This window comes from Somniosus microcephalus, chromosome 15 (assembly GCF_052327205.1).
Source record: "Somniosus microcephalus isolate GS21.2 chromosome 15, FLI_Smic_1.0, whole genome shotgun sequence".
Lineage (NCBI taxonomy): Eukaryota > Metazoa > Chordata > Chondrichthyes > Squaliformes > Somniosidae > Somniosus > Somniosus microcephalus.
Genome location: NC_141001.1, coordinates 31,025,812 through 31,043,214, shown reverse-complemented (window position 1 = coordinate 31,043,214; position 17,403 = coordinate 31,025,812). Strand labels below are relative to the sequence as shown.

At 45.2% G+C, this 17,403-nt stretch overlaps 1 long non-coding RNA gene across 1 annotated transcript in view; it reads right to left on the bottom strand.

Moving 5' to 3' along the window:
- LOC147106610 (uncharacterized) overlaps positions 1-16,659 on the bottom strand; it is a 37,224-nt gene extending 20,565 nt beyond the window's left edge. Inside the window, exons 1-3 of the long non-coding RNA XR_015080962.1 lie at positions 16,425-16,659; positions 13,052-13,218; positions 12,688-12,742 (exon numbers count right to left, since the gene is read on the bottom strand). This is a non-coding gene — a long non-coding RNA (uncharacterized LOC147106610). The remainder of the gene's footprint in view (positions 1-12,687; positions 12,743-13,051; positions 13,219-16,424) is intronic.
- Between the last annotated feature and the right edge of the window lie 744 nt (positions 16,660-17,403).

Sequence of the window (17,403 nt, the reverse complement as noted above, 5' to 3'; positions counted from 1 at the left end):
CATCAAGAGCACACCCACCCCCGCCCCCAACCACTGTCCAGGTGGAAGAGGAAGGCGACTCCTCAGAGGAGCCTCCAGCCTCTGAGGGTGCACCATCACCAGACATATGTGAACCCAGCACCATCACAGATATGCACACCTCAGCAGCATGTAGCAGCCATACGGGTATAATGCATGAACTTAAGTAAATCTGGCCATGATGAGGCCATCCCTGGCCTCCTGGGCAGCAATGTGCTCGGGTGCTGGGAATTTGGCACACACATGCATGATGATCTTTCTATAGTTGCAGACCAGCTGTACATTGAGGGAGTGGAAGCCCTTGCGGTTCACAAACACTCCTGGGTTATGATGGGGTGCCCTGATGGCCACATGTGTGCCATCGATAATGCCCTGCACCCATGGGAAGCCAGCCAGAGTGGAAAAGCCGAGCACCCACTCAGTAACACTGGCGTCATCAGTGGTAAAGTTAACATAATTGGCTGACTTGTCGAACAGGGCATCGGTCATCTGTGGGCGGCCAACTGTGAGATACCGCAAATGTCTGCTGCAAATCCCTGGAAGGAGCCTGAGGTGAAGAAGTTGAGGCCACTGCTAAGGTGTGTTCACCAGGTCCCAAGGTGCAAATGTCTGTGATGACCTGGCGCGATAGCCTGAGCCTCCTTTGGCACTGCTGCTCAGTCATGTTGAGGAAGCTCATCCCCTGCCTGTATCCCCTGTGTTGGGAGTATCGTCTCCGGTGCGGTGCAGCCCTGCACTGATGCCCTCTGTCCTGTGGAGCATCAGGTTGTTGAGGAGAAGGTTGGTGGTGTTGTTGCTGCTGCTGGTGTGCCTGCTGCTGCTGGTGTTGGGGCTTGTCGTGGTCCGATTCTGAGGACCAAGATGAGACAGGAAAACGGTGCCCATTCTGACGTAATAGATGGCAGGTCAAGTAGAGATTAGAGAAGCAGTCTGTCAATGGTGTGATAGGCAGTAGCAATGAGCTGACAGTGGGTTCTGAATTTGCAGAGAAGACTGGCAAACTCTAGAGACCTAAATCAGTGCTCAAAATGCACTCAGCAACAGCATTTCCCTTAGGCAAGTAAGCAGGTGTCAGGTGTCAGTATTTATTGTGCTTTCCATGCTCTGCAGTAATAACTTCGATCAGTGGCCACTGAACTTCCACCTCAGCTTGACAGACATGGTTCCCGAGCTGCATGATTCCCGTGGTCATGCAGTGAAATTGGAAAGGTATGGTTAAAAAGACGGTTAAGGGTCTGACAACAAGCTGATAATTATCTAAATTAGGTCGCCCGCCTCTACTGCTCGGGTCGCTGCCGTGCTGGCAAACGTGCCCGAGTTAAAGGTGTGAGGAGGCGGGATGATGATAGGTTCCCAACCCGCTCCAATTTATTTCCACTTTCACTCCTGACCCGCCTCCAATCCTGCATGCACGGACGAATGAAAATTCCAGCCATAGATTTTCAACTTGCTGCCCAATGGGTGGCTGAACCATAATAGAAAGAAAAGAATATGGTGGCCGCATTTGAAATGGCTGGGATTGCCCGATAGAAAATGGGTGGGAGAGGGGGCAGGGGCAGGAATGCATCCCCAAGCATATTTCTGCCCCATACAGACTAGATCTGCTGGAAACCCAACAAAAATTGGACTGGAAAGCTTAAACCACTGAACAACTTTCTCTCTTTCAGCGTAATATACTTTCTGAAATTCAAAGTGTAACTGATGTGCCAAATAACTGCCTGAATCCATGAGGTTACAACTTAAAACTAAAGGCTTTTATTAAGTAAGAATCTTGGCCTCAAGTTAACACAGGGCAACCATCATTCACCACCGACCCAGCCCTTATGAGTAAAACCCAGCTCTTATAAAAAAAAGACTCACACCAATCAGGAGGATCCATAAAGGCGGAGCTAGGGAGGAACATTAGTGGTTACACCTGTAAAACATTTCCAGACATTAACAAGTACAACAACAGACAATCCAGAACACAGAGTTATTTCATCACATTCACCCCCTGCTATAGATTCAATCTGTCAGGAGACCTGATAGTCCTCTGGGAACGACGTAACTCTTGCCGAGGCTCCTCCTCCGTACCAACTCCGGTTCATCCGAATTCCCAGAATCATCAGTGTTTTCCACACTGAGGGTTTGTGTCTCTAAAGGTCCAATGCCACGATTAAAAACTCTACTCTCAGAGTCGAAATCTTTGAGCTCCAGCAGGTGCAAGATCTTTAATAGAGACCGTATCCTCTCGCCCATCCGGATATTGAATGTACGCATACTGGGGATTAGCATGAAGGAGTTGTACTTCCTCCACCAGTGGATCAGTCTTGTGGCCTCTCACATGTCTGCGCAACAGCACAGGGCCCGTGGTCGTCAACCATGTGGGTAACGATACTCCATTAGTAGCTTTTCTTGGAAAGCTAAACATCCTTTCATGAGGGGTGGCATTCGTCGCTGTACACAAAAGAGACCTTATGGAATGCAGCATGTCTGGCAGGACAACCTGCCAGCGAGAGGTCGGCAGGCCTCGCGACTTCAGAGACAATACGATAGCCTTCCACACTGTCGCATTTTCTTTCTCGACCTGCCCATTACCACAAGGGTTATAGCTGGTAGTTCTACTCGTTGCAATTCCTTTCAATAGCAAAAACTGTCGCAATTCTTCGCTCATAAAGGAAGAACCCTGTGATATCCGAGTGGTAAGATCAGAAACTGAGAGAAGCGAGATATTAGGAACAAAACCCAACTGTTTATTTACCCGGTGTAGCAGAGAAACATCTCTTACAGGCTGCAAGCAAAGCACACATTTCTTACTGCATGATGGCAAGATGGAGGATTCACCTCTGAGTCATACCCATAATGCAATGCCACATTACCGTATAAACTGGTGTACCAGGATATTGAATACATGACCCATTACCTTAAAAACTGGTGAATGGGAACCCTTACTATTTGGCTCCATCTGGTGGATAACTTAAACATTACATCCCAGATTACTATATCCCTCCCCTCTTAAGTTGAACATTAATTTCTTAACAACATTCTTAAAAAGTCCCATAAGGAAACTCCTTTAATGATAGTCCATACTGAACGAATCTAGCAGGTCATTATCAATCTCTCTGGTGGCTTGTGAGACCTTGGTGAACGTCTTACAGTCAAGTCCCTGCTTGGTTGTGGTAGAGCCACCTGCTGCTCCTGAGCAGTACTCAGAGTATCTGACTCTGCTACAATGGTTTCCTCTTGACGAAGGGGTCCAGGTGGAACTGGCTCTGTTCGTGGTGGTGGCACCACCGATGCATTTGGATAACTGGGGGCCAACTTGTCCTCCGACATCTCCTCTGGAACCTCCATTTTGATTTCCCCTTGTCTGGTCAGTATCTGATCTACATGTCTGCGTACTACCTGACCAGTTCCCACCATGACCGTATATGATACTGGACCGGTCATTGAGTCTATGACGCCAGGAATCCATTTTGGACCATAACTGAAATTCCTGGTAAGGACCGCATCTCCTTCTCCAAAACTGCGGCTCTTTGTCCTTCTGTCATGGTTCTCCTTTTGTTTGATTTGTCGGTTTTCCACCTTCCTTTTTAGATCTGGGTGAACCAGGTCAAGAGTGGAGCGTAGTCGACATCCTAACAACAGCTCAGCAGGAGAGAGTCCTGTGGTAGATTGAGGTGTTATTCTGTAGCTGAACAGAACTCGTGACACCTTGGTTACCAAACTCCCTTCCGCACTTTTTTTCATCATCTCCTTAAATGTTTGTACGGCTCTCTCCGCAAGTCCATTTGAAGACGGATGATATGGAGCTGAGGTCACGTGCACTATGCCATTGTTTCTCATGAACTCTTTTGTTTCGGTACTCACAAAACACGTGGCATTGTCACTTACTACGATCTCCGGTAGCCCTTGATTACTAAAACTCCTACACAGGCAGTCTATAGTAACAGTAGATGAAGCAGAATTTACAGGATAAACATCCATCCATTTGGAATGGGCATCAATGATTATGAGGAACATCTTTCCCATGAATGGACCTGCATAATCTACATGTAATCTTCTCCATGGGTTATCCGGCCACTCCCAGGGGTGGAGAGGAGCCGCTGCTGGTGCCTTCCTGTGCACTTGACAAGTGCTGCATGTCTTGACTAGATTTTCTATCTCCTCATCTAGCTTTGGCCACCACAAGTAAATCCTTGCCAAGGCTTTCATACGTGAAACACCAGGATGACACTGATGTAATTGCCCTAGGATAGACTGTCGTGCTGGCTGTGGAATAATCACTCGTGCTCCCCACAGCACGCAACCATCCTGCATACCCAGCTCTGTCTTCCTGACACTGTAAGGTATGAAATCAGTCCCTTCCGGGTGCTGTGGCCAACCCCTCATCATATATTCTCGGACTCTAGACAGTACTGGATCTTTACCGGTCCATGTCCTTACTTGTTCTGCGGTCACAATTGCCGTGTCCATGTCCTCCAACATCAAAACTCTGCCCTCTGGAGCTGCACGGATAGGTGTACCTGGCAGTGGAAGATGGCTCAAGGCATCTGCGTTCCCATGGCACTTGCCCGCCTTGTAAATGATGACATACTCATATGCCCTCAACGTCACTGCCCACCTCTGGATCCGGGGTGACACCATCTGTGGTACTGCTTTCATTTAATTAAAAAGAGATAGAAAAGGTTTATGATCAGTGCATATGGTGAATTTCCTGCCATATGTACTTGTGAAACCTCTGTAACCCAAACATTACTGCTAACCCCTCTTTATCTAACTGGGAATAGTTTTTTCCGCCGGTGTCAGAGTTCGAGACATAAACCCTATTGGTCTTTCTGTTCCATCTTCCAAGCTGTGTGAAAGAACCGCCCCCACCCCGTAAGGTGAAGCATCACAAGAGAGAATGATGTCTTTCTCTGTATTGTAGTGAACCAGCACATCCGAGGACAGCATCAGTTTCTTGGACTGTTCAAATGAAACCCTCTGTTCCTCTTTCCACTGCCACTGTGTCTCCTTATGCAGAAGTTTGTGAAGAGGTGCTAACACTGTTGACAAGTTTGGTAAAAACCTGTTATAATAGTTTAGCAGTCCCAGGTAAGCTTTTAACTCAGTCACATTGGTAGAAGCTGGGGCCTCCTGCAGTGCTTGTACCTTCTCCTTGATTGGATGGAGCCCGGTGGCGTCCACTCTGTGTCCCAGGAACATGGCCTCATTCCCCAGGAAAGTGCACTTACTCCTCTTGAGCCGTAACCCAGCCTTATCCAATCTTTGTAGTACCTCTCTCAGAGTGCTCAGATGCTCCTGGTCGGTTCTTCCCATCACCAGAATGTCATCCAGATAGATTGAAACATATGGGATCCCTTGCAGCACACCCTCGATAGTCCTCTGGAAAATAGCTGGACTAGATGAGACACCGAATGGTAAGCGGTTATAGGTAAACAAACCCTTGTGTGTATTTATGGTTACATACTTCTTGGATTCCTCATCTAGTGTAATCTGCAAGTATGCATGACTCATATCCAGCTTTGTGAATTTCTTCCCTCCAGCCAAGTTTGCAAAGAGATCCTCTGTTTTGGGAATAGGATACTGTTCTAGTTTAGACACCCTATTTACTGTCAATTTATAATCTCCACAGAGTCTTACCGAATTGTCCGGTTTTAAAACAGGTACAATGGGAGCTGCCCATTCTGAACATTTCACGGGTTCCAGAATGTTCTCTCTCAAAAGACAGTCAAGCTCAGCCTCTACCTTCGGTTTCATGGCATACGGCACATGTCATTGTTTAAAAAACCTTGGCAGTGCCTCCTTCTCTACATCAATCTTAGCTGGGGGGGCCATTAAATGTGCCAAGTTCTTCCTTGAACATGTTCTCATGTTCAATCAACACTTCTTGCAAAGACAATTGTTTGCCTCCCTCTATTTGATTTATTGCTCCCCAATCTAATTTAAGTTCTTGTATCCAGCCCCGACCTAACAGGTTTGGCCCGGAACCCGATACTACAACTACAGGTAGCTGTTCCACTGTGTCCCTGTGTTGCACAATTACAGTAGCTGTACCCAATGTCACCACTCGTTCACCGGTATATGTTTTAAGCTGCATAGAGCAAGACTTTAACTCTGGAACTTTTGCACAGTTCCACAATTTTGAGTACTCCTCCCTGTTCATTATGGTTACGCCGCATCCTGTATCCACTTCAAAGTTGACCTTAGAGTCATTTACTGTCAGTTGCAAAGTGATAGGATCCACTTTTGGAATGTTTTCTACCATACTATGCATTATGAACATGTCATCTTCTTTCTCAGCTTCTCCGCTGATGTGATGTGCTCCCTGTCTTTTCACTTCTCTTCCTAGGTTTTGCTTTCCTCCCCCTTTTGGTTTGTATTCCTCCACGGTTGCTTTTGCCCTGCATGCACATTTTATGTGTCCATTTTTACCACACTTGTGGCACTTTTCCTCCAGAAACCTGCATTGCCTCGCCAGGTGATCGCCATTGCATCTATAACATGCCTTTACATGCACACGTTGTGGTTTCTGATGCATGTTTAACTTATGCACAACCTGACCTGCAACTTGCTTTGTAGTAGCCCAGTCTGAACCTTGTATTTCTTTTACATCTTGGGTCGCTGTCTCTATGGCTTGAGCAAGTTCCAATGCTTTTTCATACGTAAGCCCAGTCTCGGACAATAATCTCCGCTGCATTCGATCATCCATTATCCCGCAAACTAGCCTATCTCTCAGCATGTCTTTCAGGTTGTTGCCGTAATTGCAATCGTGTGCCAATTTCCTCAACACCGCTACATAATCCAATACAGTCTCTCCCGGTTTGCTGTTCCGTGAATTAAATTTGCCGCTGTACAATCTCACTCAGTCTGGGATTGAAATGGTCCTTCAGCAAGGCCACTAAGTTAGCAAATGATCTGTCACCAGGCTTTTCAGGACTGCATAAGTTTCTCATTAAACTATACGTCTGACTTCCCACGGAAGTGAGCAAAATTGCCCTCCTTTTTCCGACATCATCTATATCATTTGCTTCAAAGAAATGCATCAGCAACTCACAGTACTCATCCCAGGTCTGTGTCTGAACATCAAAAGCAGAGATCTTTCCTACCGTAGCAGCCATGATCCTCTATTCAGTGCTCTTTTTTGTTTCTTCTTCAAGATGTGATCTGTTTATCCTCGTCGCCAATATGTGATATCCGGGTGGTAAGGTCAGACACTGAGAGAAGTGAGAAATTAGGAACAAAACCCAACTGTTTATTTACCCGGTGTAGCAGAGAAACATCTCTTACAGGCTGCAAGCAAAGCACACATTTCTTACTGCACGATGGCAAGATGGAGGATTCACCTCTGAGTCATACCCATAATGCAATGCCACATTACCATATAAACTGGTGTACCAGGACATTGAATACATGACCCATTACCTTAAAAACTGGTGAATGGGAACCCTTACTATTTGGCTCCATCTGGTGGATAACTTAAACATTACATCCCAGATTGCTATAAACCCCTATCACTATGTATATAGTTAGGCATGCCAAACAAAGAAAACAGTTGGCAGAGGCATTTAATTACAACAGCACTAGTCACATCCGAACAGGGGATAACAAAAGGAAACCGAGAGTACTCGTCTATAATATTAAGAAAATAGACATTACGGTCGCTCGATGGAAGGGGACCTTTAAAATCGAGACTTAAATGCTCAAATGGTCGAGTTGCTTTAATAAGATGAGCTGGCTCAGACGGCTTATAGAAGCGGGGTTTGCATTCAGCACAAACACGACAGGTTCTGGTCATTGTCTGGACCTCCTCAATAGAGAAGGGTAGATTGTGGGACTTAATGAAGTGGTTCATTCTGGTAACCCCAGGGTGGCAGAGTGCATCATGGAGACTTTGAAGCTTATCTATACCTAGACTAGCACATACTCCTCGTGACAAAGCATCCGATGGCTCATTAAATACTCCAGGCCTGTACTGAATATCATAGTCATATGTTGACAGTTCTATTCGCCATCTTAAAATCTTATCATTTTTGATCTTGCCTCTCTGCTTAGTATTGAACATAAAGGCCACAGATCGCTGGTCAGTAATAAGCGTAAAACGTCGGCCAGCAAGATAATGTCTCCAATACCTGACTGCTTCGATAATCGCCTGCGCCTCCTTTTCCACTGAAGAATGTCGAACTTCTGGTCCTTGCAATGTATGAGAGAAGAAAGCTACTGGTCTACCAGCTTAGTTAAGAGTTGCTGCCAACGCAAAATCAGATGCATCAGGTACAGGATTACCCTTACACACTTTACTAAAATGTCCCCGTTTCTTACATTTAAAACAAGTAGCCTCTCTGGCTGGGCATCTTTGCCTGGAGTGTTTAGGTTGGCCACAAAAATAACACTTAGACCCATGGGGTACAGCCGCAACAGTAGGATTAAGTGGAGGCTCCATTGACGTTATGGATGCCTCCATACTTGGAACACACAAGGCTGAAAAAGACACATGGGCTGATGCATACACTTCTAAATTCTTCCGGGCTACATCTAATGATCGAGCCGTAACAACGACTGTTTTTAAAACTAACGAGTCATTCTCGAGGAGTCTCTGTCTAATATAATTAGATCGAAGGCCAGATATGAAAGAATCACGGATGGCCTCTTCCTGATACAATATGGCAGAGACAGCCTTGTAGTTGCAATCCTTAGCCAAAGCCTTAAGATCCTGCAGAAAATCATCCAGGGATTCCTCGGGTAATTGCCTGCGAGTAGACAAAAGATACCTGGCGTATACTTCATTAACCGACTTAAGGTACTGGGCCTTAAGAGCTACAAGGACCTCTTCATACGTAGTAATATCTTCAAATATAGAGTAAGTTTGATGACTTACCAAGTTGGTTAAAAGACCCAACTTGTTAGCCGTCGGATCGATCGATGCGATGAAGTATTCAAAACATCGAAGCCAATGCGTAAATTTCTTCGATGCATCTGCCGAATGGGGATCGATATCCAGACGCTCTGGTTTCAAAAATCGATCCATCTTCCAAAGTTGTTACTTAAAAAATTGATGTGCCAAATAACTGCCTGAATCCATGAGGTTACAACTTAAAACTAAAGGCTTTTATTAAGTAAGAATCTTGGCATCAAGTTTGTTAAGTCTGTGTGTTATAATGAGAATTATTACACAGACCACAAGAGTAAATTTTAACAGGTCTTTACTAGTCGAAGGTCAGGGCGGAACTGCCCAATAAATCATTACACAGCACTTATATACCGGTGTGGTCACCACCGGTATTACAGTATACCGCAGCCAAGATAAAGTAGTGCAACCCTTAAAATAGTCCTCTTAAAGGTGGAACGGTTACATACACTACAATCCTCCCTTTTTAGCTTAACAGTATATATATTCCCCATTAAACATAACATCATAACATATATACACAACTTCATGTAAAAACAGTTCACAGATTCAGTCTCTGCGGAGGCGCCTCCTGCGCTTCCTGACTCGGTCCGGATAACGTCTCGGTGGTGTAGTAGTTCTCGGTGGTGTAGTAGGTTCTTGTTGCTGAGGTGACTCATCTAATAGTCCTTCACTGGACTTAACAGCTTGAACTTTCGTAACTTCAGAACCAGCATTGCTGACTTCTAAAGGCTCGAGTACCTTGGGAAGTTTTTCTACTTCCATACTGATTTGGCTCAGTTCGGAGGGACCACCTGCGTGACCTGGTAGGGGTGATAATGGTTCAGATGAGTCATCATCTTCTGCTTCTTCTCTATTGTCTTCTATTTCCTCCATCACTTCAGCTTTTGCCTCTGCCACCAATTCCCTGAGTGGCTTATTACTGCTGACACTGCTCACCAAAGGGTGCTCTTTCTTCTTAGCTTTCAACTGATCGATGAATTTGACATATTCCCTTTCTTGCTCAACTTTGATTCATTTGGCCTCATCGCGCAGGCGGTTTGTGTGTTCCTGTTCCATTTTCTCAATCAGCTGCTTCTGCTGTCTTTCCAGATTCTCCCACTCTGTGTCAAAGAACTTTTTCTTTGCATTCATCTCTTGCTCAAAACGGCGAATCATTTGTTCTAATTGCTGTTGTAGTTTGAAATTGAGTTGAGTTCGAGCCCAGTGTTCCTCAGAAATGTGCATGTCTGTAGATTGGACAGACTCAGAATTCTCTGTCAAACTATGTTGTTGTTGTTCAGTGGAATTCTGTTCTGATACCTTGTTCTCTTCTGAAGCATTTATGCACTCCTTCGTTTTTCCATCATTAGTCTGCAAGTCCATTTTCGACTTGTCTTTTGCACATGGGCTGGTCTTACCATCATCAGTTCCAGAGTCTGAGCTGATGGTCTTCACCGAGTTCTCACTCTCTGCTTTGTCACTGTCACTGCTGCATATGCCCTCATCCAATATTCTGGACAATCGTTCAGGTTTAACATCTTTTTTTTTTCCGGAATCTACCGTCATTGCTTTTAGGGAGTGCCAGTCCATATTTATTTTCCTGATCCACTCCCATCCCAGGAGTGGTGGACCTCCCTCGGGTAGTACATATAAGTCCATTCCTTTGTGTTCTTTGCCCTTGTGTCTCACCTTGACTTTTATCTTTCCGATGGGGTATACTCTTTGCCCCGTGTATGTCTGCAATACTATCTCCGTATCCCGTAGGGGAATATGTGTGAATAACCTTTTGTAATCTTGTTTATTCATGACCGTCAGCGCCGATCCGGTGTCCAATTCCATCTTCACTTGGACTCCTGCTATCTGCAGTGTGGCCCAGATAGTTTGTAGGTCAGCTTCCTTACTCACATTGTGAATTCTCAGACTACCCAGTTCCTTGCTGTTGGAGTCCGAATCCGAATTCTGTTCATCCGAACTCTTCTCAGCCACCTTATGTACCTTTCTGCACTTTTCCTGTGGTGACTTTTTGTTGCTGGTCTTCTTTCCTGACCGGCATGCTTTAGCTATGTGACCAAGCTTGCCACATTTTCTACATTCCTGATTTTTAAACCAGCATTGGTTCTGATCATGTGTTGTCTTCCCACAACGATAACATTTCATTGTACCCAAAGCCATTTGATCTACGCTGAGTACCGCTGCCTTCAGCTGCATTTCCGCAGTGCCTCTCGCTGCGGCTTCGTGCGATGCTGCAATAGCGACAGCCTTATCAAGTGTAAGATCATTCTCTTCAAGTAGCCGCTTTTGTGTTCCTTCTTTCGACAATCCACACACGAATTTGTCTCTCAGTGCCTCTGTCAGTCTTTCCCCAAACTGACAGTATTTCGCTAGCTTACGCAGTTCAATTAAATACTCCGCGTTGCTTTCCGTTGCGTTCTCGCATAAAATTTAAATCATTCCGCTAACATCAGCGGTGTGGGGTTCAAATGATTTCTCAGGACAGCAACAATATTAGCGAAGGTCTGATCCGCCGGTTTAGCTGGTGATAGAAGATGCTTCAATAGCCCGTATGTCTTCGCACCCATTGAGTTTAGTAAGGTTAGTGCTTTATCATTATTTGATATTTTATTTGCCTTACGATAAATCTCTATGCGTTCTACATACGTGGCCCAATCTTCAACATCGGGATCGAAATCGTTGATGTTACCACGCTTAGGCATCCTCGCAATCTTCTTGAGAAACAACAAGAAATTTTTCTTTTATTTTTTTTTCAAAATGGCGGTTTCCCGCGCTCGTCTTCTTCCCCCGCCTATGAAAATGGCGGCTTCCCGCGTTTGCCTTTCTCCCCCGCTGGCTGTAATGGCGATTGCCATATTGCTGCGTTCGCCCTCCCCAGCGGTTTTCAAATCGTGCCTCCCAGCCCCTCTTGCAGTCCGGTCCTTTCCCCTCCGGCTGCGGCTGAGTTCTCCGCGTTTTTTTTTAAATTTTCTCCCGCGCTTACGCTGTCCCGGTCGCTGCGCCTCGCGGCCTTGGCAGCTGCCTGGCCTTTTTCACCGATCGCGGTCGAGCTCTCTCTCGACGCTGTTGCGTCTCCCAGCCCGCTTGTAGCCCGGTCTCTCACACCGGCTGCGTTAGCATTCACCGCGGCTTCCGTGCCTTACGCTGCCCCAGTCTCAGCGCCTCTGGCCCCGACTTCTGTCCGGCTCTTTTCCCCGGTCGTGGTCGAGTTCTCCGCCCTTATATCCTCCGTTTTTCCCTCCCCTACTTCACAGCCAACGTGGCCGACTTGCTGCTCGTCGCTGATCGGCTTACCCACCACCGTGATAGAAGGGATGATCACTGCCTGTTGCTGATGGAAGGCTTCGTGTCAGAATTCTTCCTTTGCTCTGCAGACCCGAGTCTTTTCTTAGCAGAATGATGAGGGCGGATGCCTCTTCTCGACGCCCGTTACTGCCTTGGATGTATCTCTGCCGCAAGGTAAGATCGTACTCGTCGCCACTGTTAAGTCTGTGTGTTATAATGAGAATTATTACACAGACCACAAGAGTAAATTTTAACAGGTCTTTACTAGTCGAAGGTCAGGGCGGAACTGCCCAATAAATCATTACACAGCACTTATATACCGGTGTGGTCACCACCGGTATTACAGTATACCGCAGCCAAGATAAAGTAGTGCAACCCTTAAAATAGTTCTCTTAAAGGTGGAACGGTTACATACACTACAAAGTTAACACAGGGCAACCATCATTCATCACCGACCCAGCCCTTATGAGTAAAACCCAGCTCTTGTAAATAAGACTCACCCCAATCAGGAGGATCCATAAAGGCGGAGCTAGGGAGGAACATTAGTGGTTACACCTGTAAAACATTTACAGACATTAACAAATACAACAACAGATAATCCAGAACACAGAGTTATTTCATCACAGTAACTTGAACCCCAACTAAAGTTGCAACAGTTTTTTTTCTATATCTGTCTTTCTTGCGCACACATGGTTACATATGCACACACATAAACACAGCCTCTACATTTTATGAAAGCATTCATTATAAATCTTATCTGAATATAGCTTTTGAATTTTGTCCTCTAGTTTTTCTTTAACTTAGTTTGGAAAACAATAGCCCAGATTTTGCGGTAAAAATAATGGTGAGGCTATCACCGCTTACCATTATTGGAGAGTAAATTGGGCAGCAACTTCTGGCGACCACACATGCGCAGTTAAATGCAGAAATCAGGAAGTTGCTCAGCGAGTTGCCCTGTAGGAATTGGTAAATTCCTGACGAAAATACTGAGAGCGAGTCAATCAGCTAACCAAAACGATGTTTAATGCAAACTGGTGGAAGTAACAAACAAAAACGTAGGGGAACAAATCAACAGGTGTTTGCTTAATGCTGGCTCCACGAGGACTGAGAAGGGGAGGCCCCTCAGTCCGACGCCATGACGTCATCACGTTTCCCGCTGTTGGGAACGTCACGTGACCCATGTGATGACGTCATCGCGTTCGGTCTTAACCCTTTAGAGACCGCGCTATTTACATACAGCGAAAGAATACAGATTTAAAGGCAATTATATACATTCGTATAAGAGTTCCTTGGTGGCTCTGCCACAGCCCTGCTCTTCCAGAAACTTTGCTCTAACAATATCTCAGCCAGACTCGTCATTAAAGCACATCGAACATGTGAAGTTGCAGTACTTACCCACTAAACACACCAGAAAAGGTTAGGGCTTGTCCATTCAAGTGTAAATGACAGAGAGAGAGAATGCAATATCGAGAGAGATTGAGACAAATAGAATGAGACATAGATAAGTATTAATTACTGCCAAACTTCCTGGCACTGAAAACTAACTTTTACAAGTGTGGAGTCTCATTCCTTCAGATTTTGATTAATGTTGGAGATTTAAAAAAAGTAAAATTTAAATAATTTTGTTTTTACTTTTTGTCTCTGTCTCTTTTAGTTCTCTCTCTTGATCCCATCTTTCTTTTCTTCTCTTTATTTCGCTTTCTGTGCATTATTTGGCATTGAATTAAATATTTTAACTTACACTCCCTAGTTTAGACTGTCTGTCTCAGTAAGGTCCTCTAATCTGAATGGCTGAGGAGATACACAGTTGTTTTCCCTGTTTACACAGGTCCCAGATTCCCCTGTAGAGGGCACCGGGCTGTTTTGGATTTCTAATTACCACAACTTCCAGTGCAAATGCCCATAGAAAGTCCGTTAGCCCATTTGTTCACCGTTGACCGCAAAGTACGGGCCATTGAACTTGACTGAGAATGAAGCTTTCTGTCATTTGGCTAGCTTAAATGCTACTGGTACATCCTGAAAAACTGTTCACACTGCTCATGCTCAGACTATATGGCCTGTCTTCAGCTAACAGAAATACTGTTCTGGGTAAAAATATCAAATCAAACCCCAGGCTATAGGAAGAAGTTGAGGCCTCTAAGTTAAAACTTTAATGAAGGTAGTAAAATACACAACAAAAACAATTTAATGGATCTTAAATTATTTATTTTGTTTAAAACTTTACTTTGTACATTAGAAATTTCAGTTACTGAGAAAAATGGCAGCTAATTTTTTTTCAAAAGCATTTGAGGGATTTGATTACTGCATCAACAGTGAAACTTAACATGGTTTTCTCATTATAACATATTGACATAGGCTTTCTCCATTGTGACATGTTGACATATAGATTTTCCATTATTAAAGTGTAACATAAAAATGTGTACACAAATTGCACAGCATACACAAGATTTTTAATTTTGTATAAAAACATTGGCCTAGAAATTGAGTTTGCGCTGCGCCAGGGCTTTAGCGCCGGAAGTTAGCGCCAGCGCTAAGTCCCTTTGCGCGCGCCAAAAATTCAGTAGCGCCGCGCCCAAACGGCTGCCGGCGCTACTGAAGGGTTTTAGCGCCTGAAAACTGGCGCAACGCGCCGCATTGCGGCGCTATTCCGGCGCTGCGGCGCCCGCTGCGGTGCGGCAGGCTTGGGAAGTGCAGGCCTCCTCCTTCCGTTAAGGAGGAGCTGCCTGCACCCGGCCGCGGCCCGCGCAAATCTCTTCAAAAATGAGCCCGGCACCTCGGACAAGTGCCGGGCTTGCATCTGTTCCGGGGGGGGGGGGGGAGAAGTCCGGGGAGGGAGCTGCGGGCAGGCGGCCGGCGGGAAAGCGGCCGGCCGCCGCGCCTCCTTAAAGCGCCGGCGCAGACTCCGGCAACACTCGTTTGCCGGAGTCTTAGTTGCGGCTGCCACTGGCGAGGCGGCCGCAACTGAATTTCGGCTTGGGGCCGGGTTACCACGGCAACCGGGACGCTGCGCACACCGATGACGTCATCGGTGCCGGCGCAGCGCTACCGGTCTACCGCCGCGGAAGGGCCCCAGGCAATTTAGGAACCGGCGCCAATTGCAGCGCTAGGCCCTCTAGCGCCGCAAAATCGGTGCTAAGGGCACTGAATTTCTAGGCCATTATTTTCACATCATTTAGCAATAGTGAGAATGGCAGGATAAGTAGAAAAAAATCCATCTCAACATTTGTTTTCATTGCGTAGACAAAATAATAAAAATGAACCTACTTTGAGAAGCAGGTGTCAGATTATCTTTCGTTGTAATAAATATTTATGCTTTACAGCCTGGAGTTTCTCTAACAGTGGAAAGTACTGAACAAATGAGCACTAGAACAATATAAACCATGATAGATGATTCTATTATTGAGATAGATAGTCCAACATTCACTGTAATAGAAGCTCCAATTATCTTAGCAACTCTGCATCTATCATATGAATGCCAGAGAACTGTGCTGGTAAGAATAGACTGTCATTGTGATCTTCACTTGCAATAGATATCTATTAGGCAATGCCTAGTAAATAGTTCCCTCTGTCATTTTAGTCTGACATACACATTAAAACAGATCAGCCCTCTGATCCTGAATCTACTTCAGGCCAACAAGAAGCATTGCAATCTTCTCTCCCTCCCCACTTTATTTTTCTTCAACTCTTCATGTCCCCTCACACCATGCACCTTTTCCTGGCCAAGAGTACAGATAAGGGAGCTGCTCTTAGGCTTCTAATAGTCCGGTCTGTTAATGTCAGGCACTCGAGAGTAGCCAAAGCTGATTTGTAATGATTTCCTGTCCCTCCCTCCCTGAATGGAAGCATCCAGATCCATTCTTCATTTGTCCACAGTGGTATAGCTGAGTCCGGGACCCTGTTAGATGGTGGGTAGGGTAGATGAACATGTATCCTACCATTCCATGGCACAGCCTGGTTTACTAACACAACATGCTATTGTCTCTTTATCCACAGCTTTACGAGCCACATAGAGGATATGTGACAGAAGGCTGTTGAATATAATGGCCCAATGCATCACATATAAATAACACTCACATACAGATGCGTTGGTCAGGTGATGAGTTGAATCCTTTTCATAGCCAACAATCTGTCATGAAAGTCTACTTCAATGCTAAACTTTCAAGAATAATTTTCTCCATAAGAGTGAAAATAACACTGAGAATTGGATGAAAAAACATTCTGAAATTTTGCTAAATACCTCGATGGAGTCCTTCCTTGGCCATCTTTTGAGACTGAAACTTGAGCTTTTCTAATCTCTCCTCGTGGCTCATCCCTTTACACTTGGGAACAACCTTGTTGCTCTTCCCTTCATCCTCTCCAAAGCACGTATATGTTATTGTGGTGTGGCAACCAGAATTGAAGAACTACTCCAAGTGTGACCTGCTCAGTACAGTGCAAAGTCTTAGCATAATCTCTGGATACTTCAGCTCAGAAATTATTGTTGGCATTAACCCTAATGCTTGTGCTATTGGAGAATTACTGAGCAGTAATTTCAGGAGTGCTGTGTAAAGCACATTTCTTACGTACTGCCAATCTGCTGTTCAGGGAAGTGGTTATGCAATACATGATGAAACTGCACATTAAAGTAAATTAATCTCATTATTTCTGTCATGATAGCTAATCAATAGATAAGTTAAGCGCACAGGCATGAGTTGCTGGTCCTCGTATTCAACTGGTATTGCTACAGAGGCTATCGTCTGTATTCCACTGTTGACTGAAAGGTGCGCTGCTGATTCGTGCAATGTTTGTATGCTATGGGGACTGGATTCAGCGCTCCTCTAGCACTGCACTTGGCAAAGGAGGACCAGCAAGAGGAGACGTACTAATGTGCCCTCAATTTTTATCTATCTGGCTCTTTCCAGGGTACCATTAGGGACACTTGCAGTGCCAGCCAGTTTGCTGCCTGCAGATATATCAAGGTTACATGTGCATTATTCAGCAGGGCCAACAAACTTCATATTTGCCACTGACAATACGATAGGGCTACATAATTCTAGGGGCCTACTGGCTTTCCCAGAGTCCAGGCAAGCATTGATTGCACTCATGTTGCCATTCAGATCCATGTGCTATGTCCTATAGGAACTGAAAGAGATTTTATTCTCAAGATCCAGCTGGTATGCTAGTAAAAAATAAAAGAGTCTTGCATTTATATAGCGCATTTCATGACCTCAGGACAT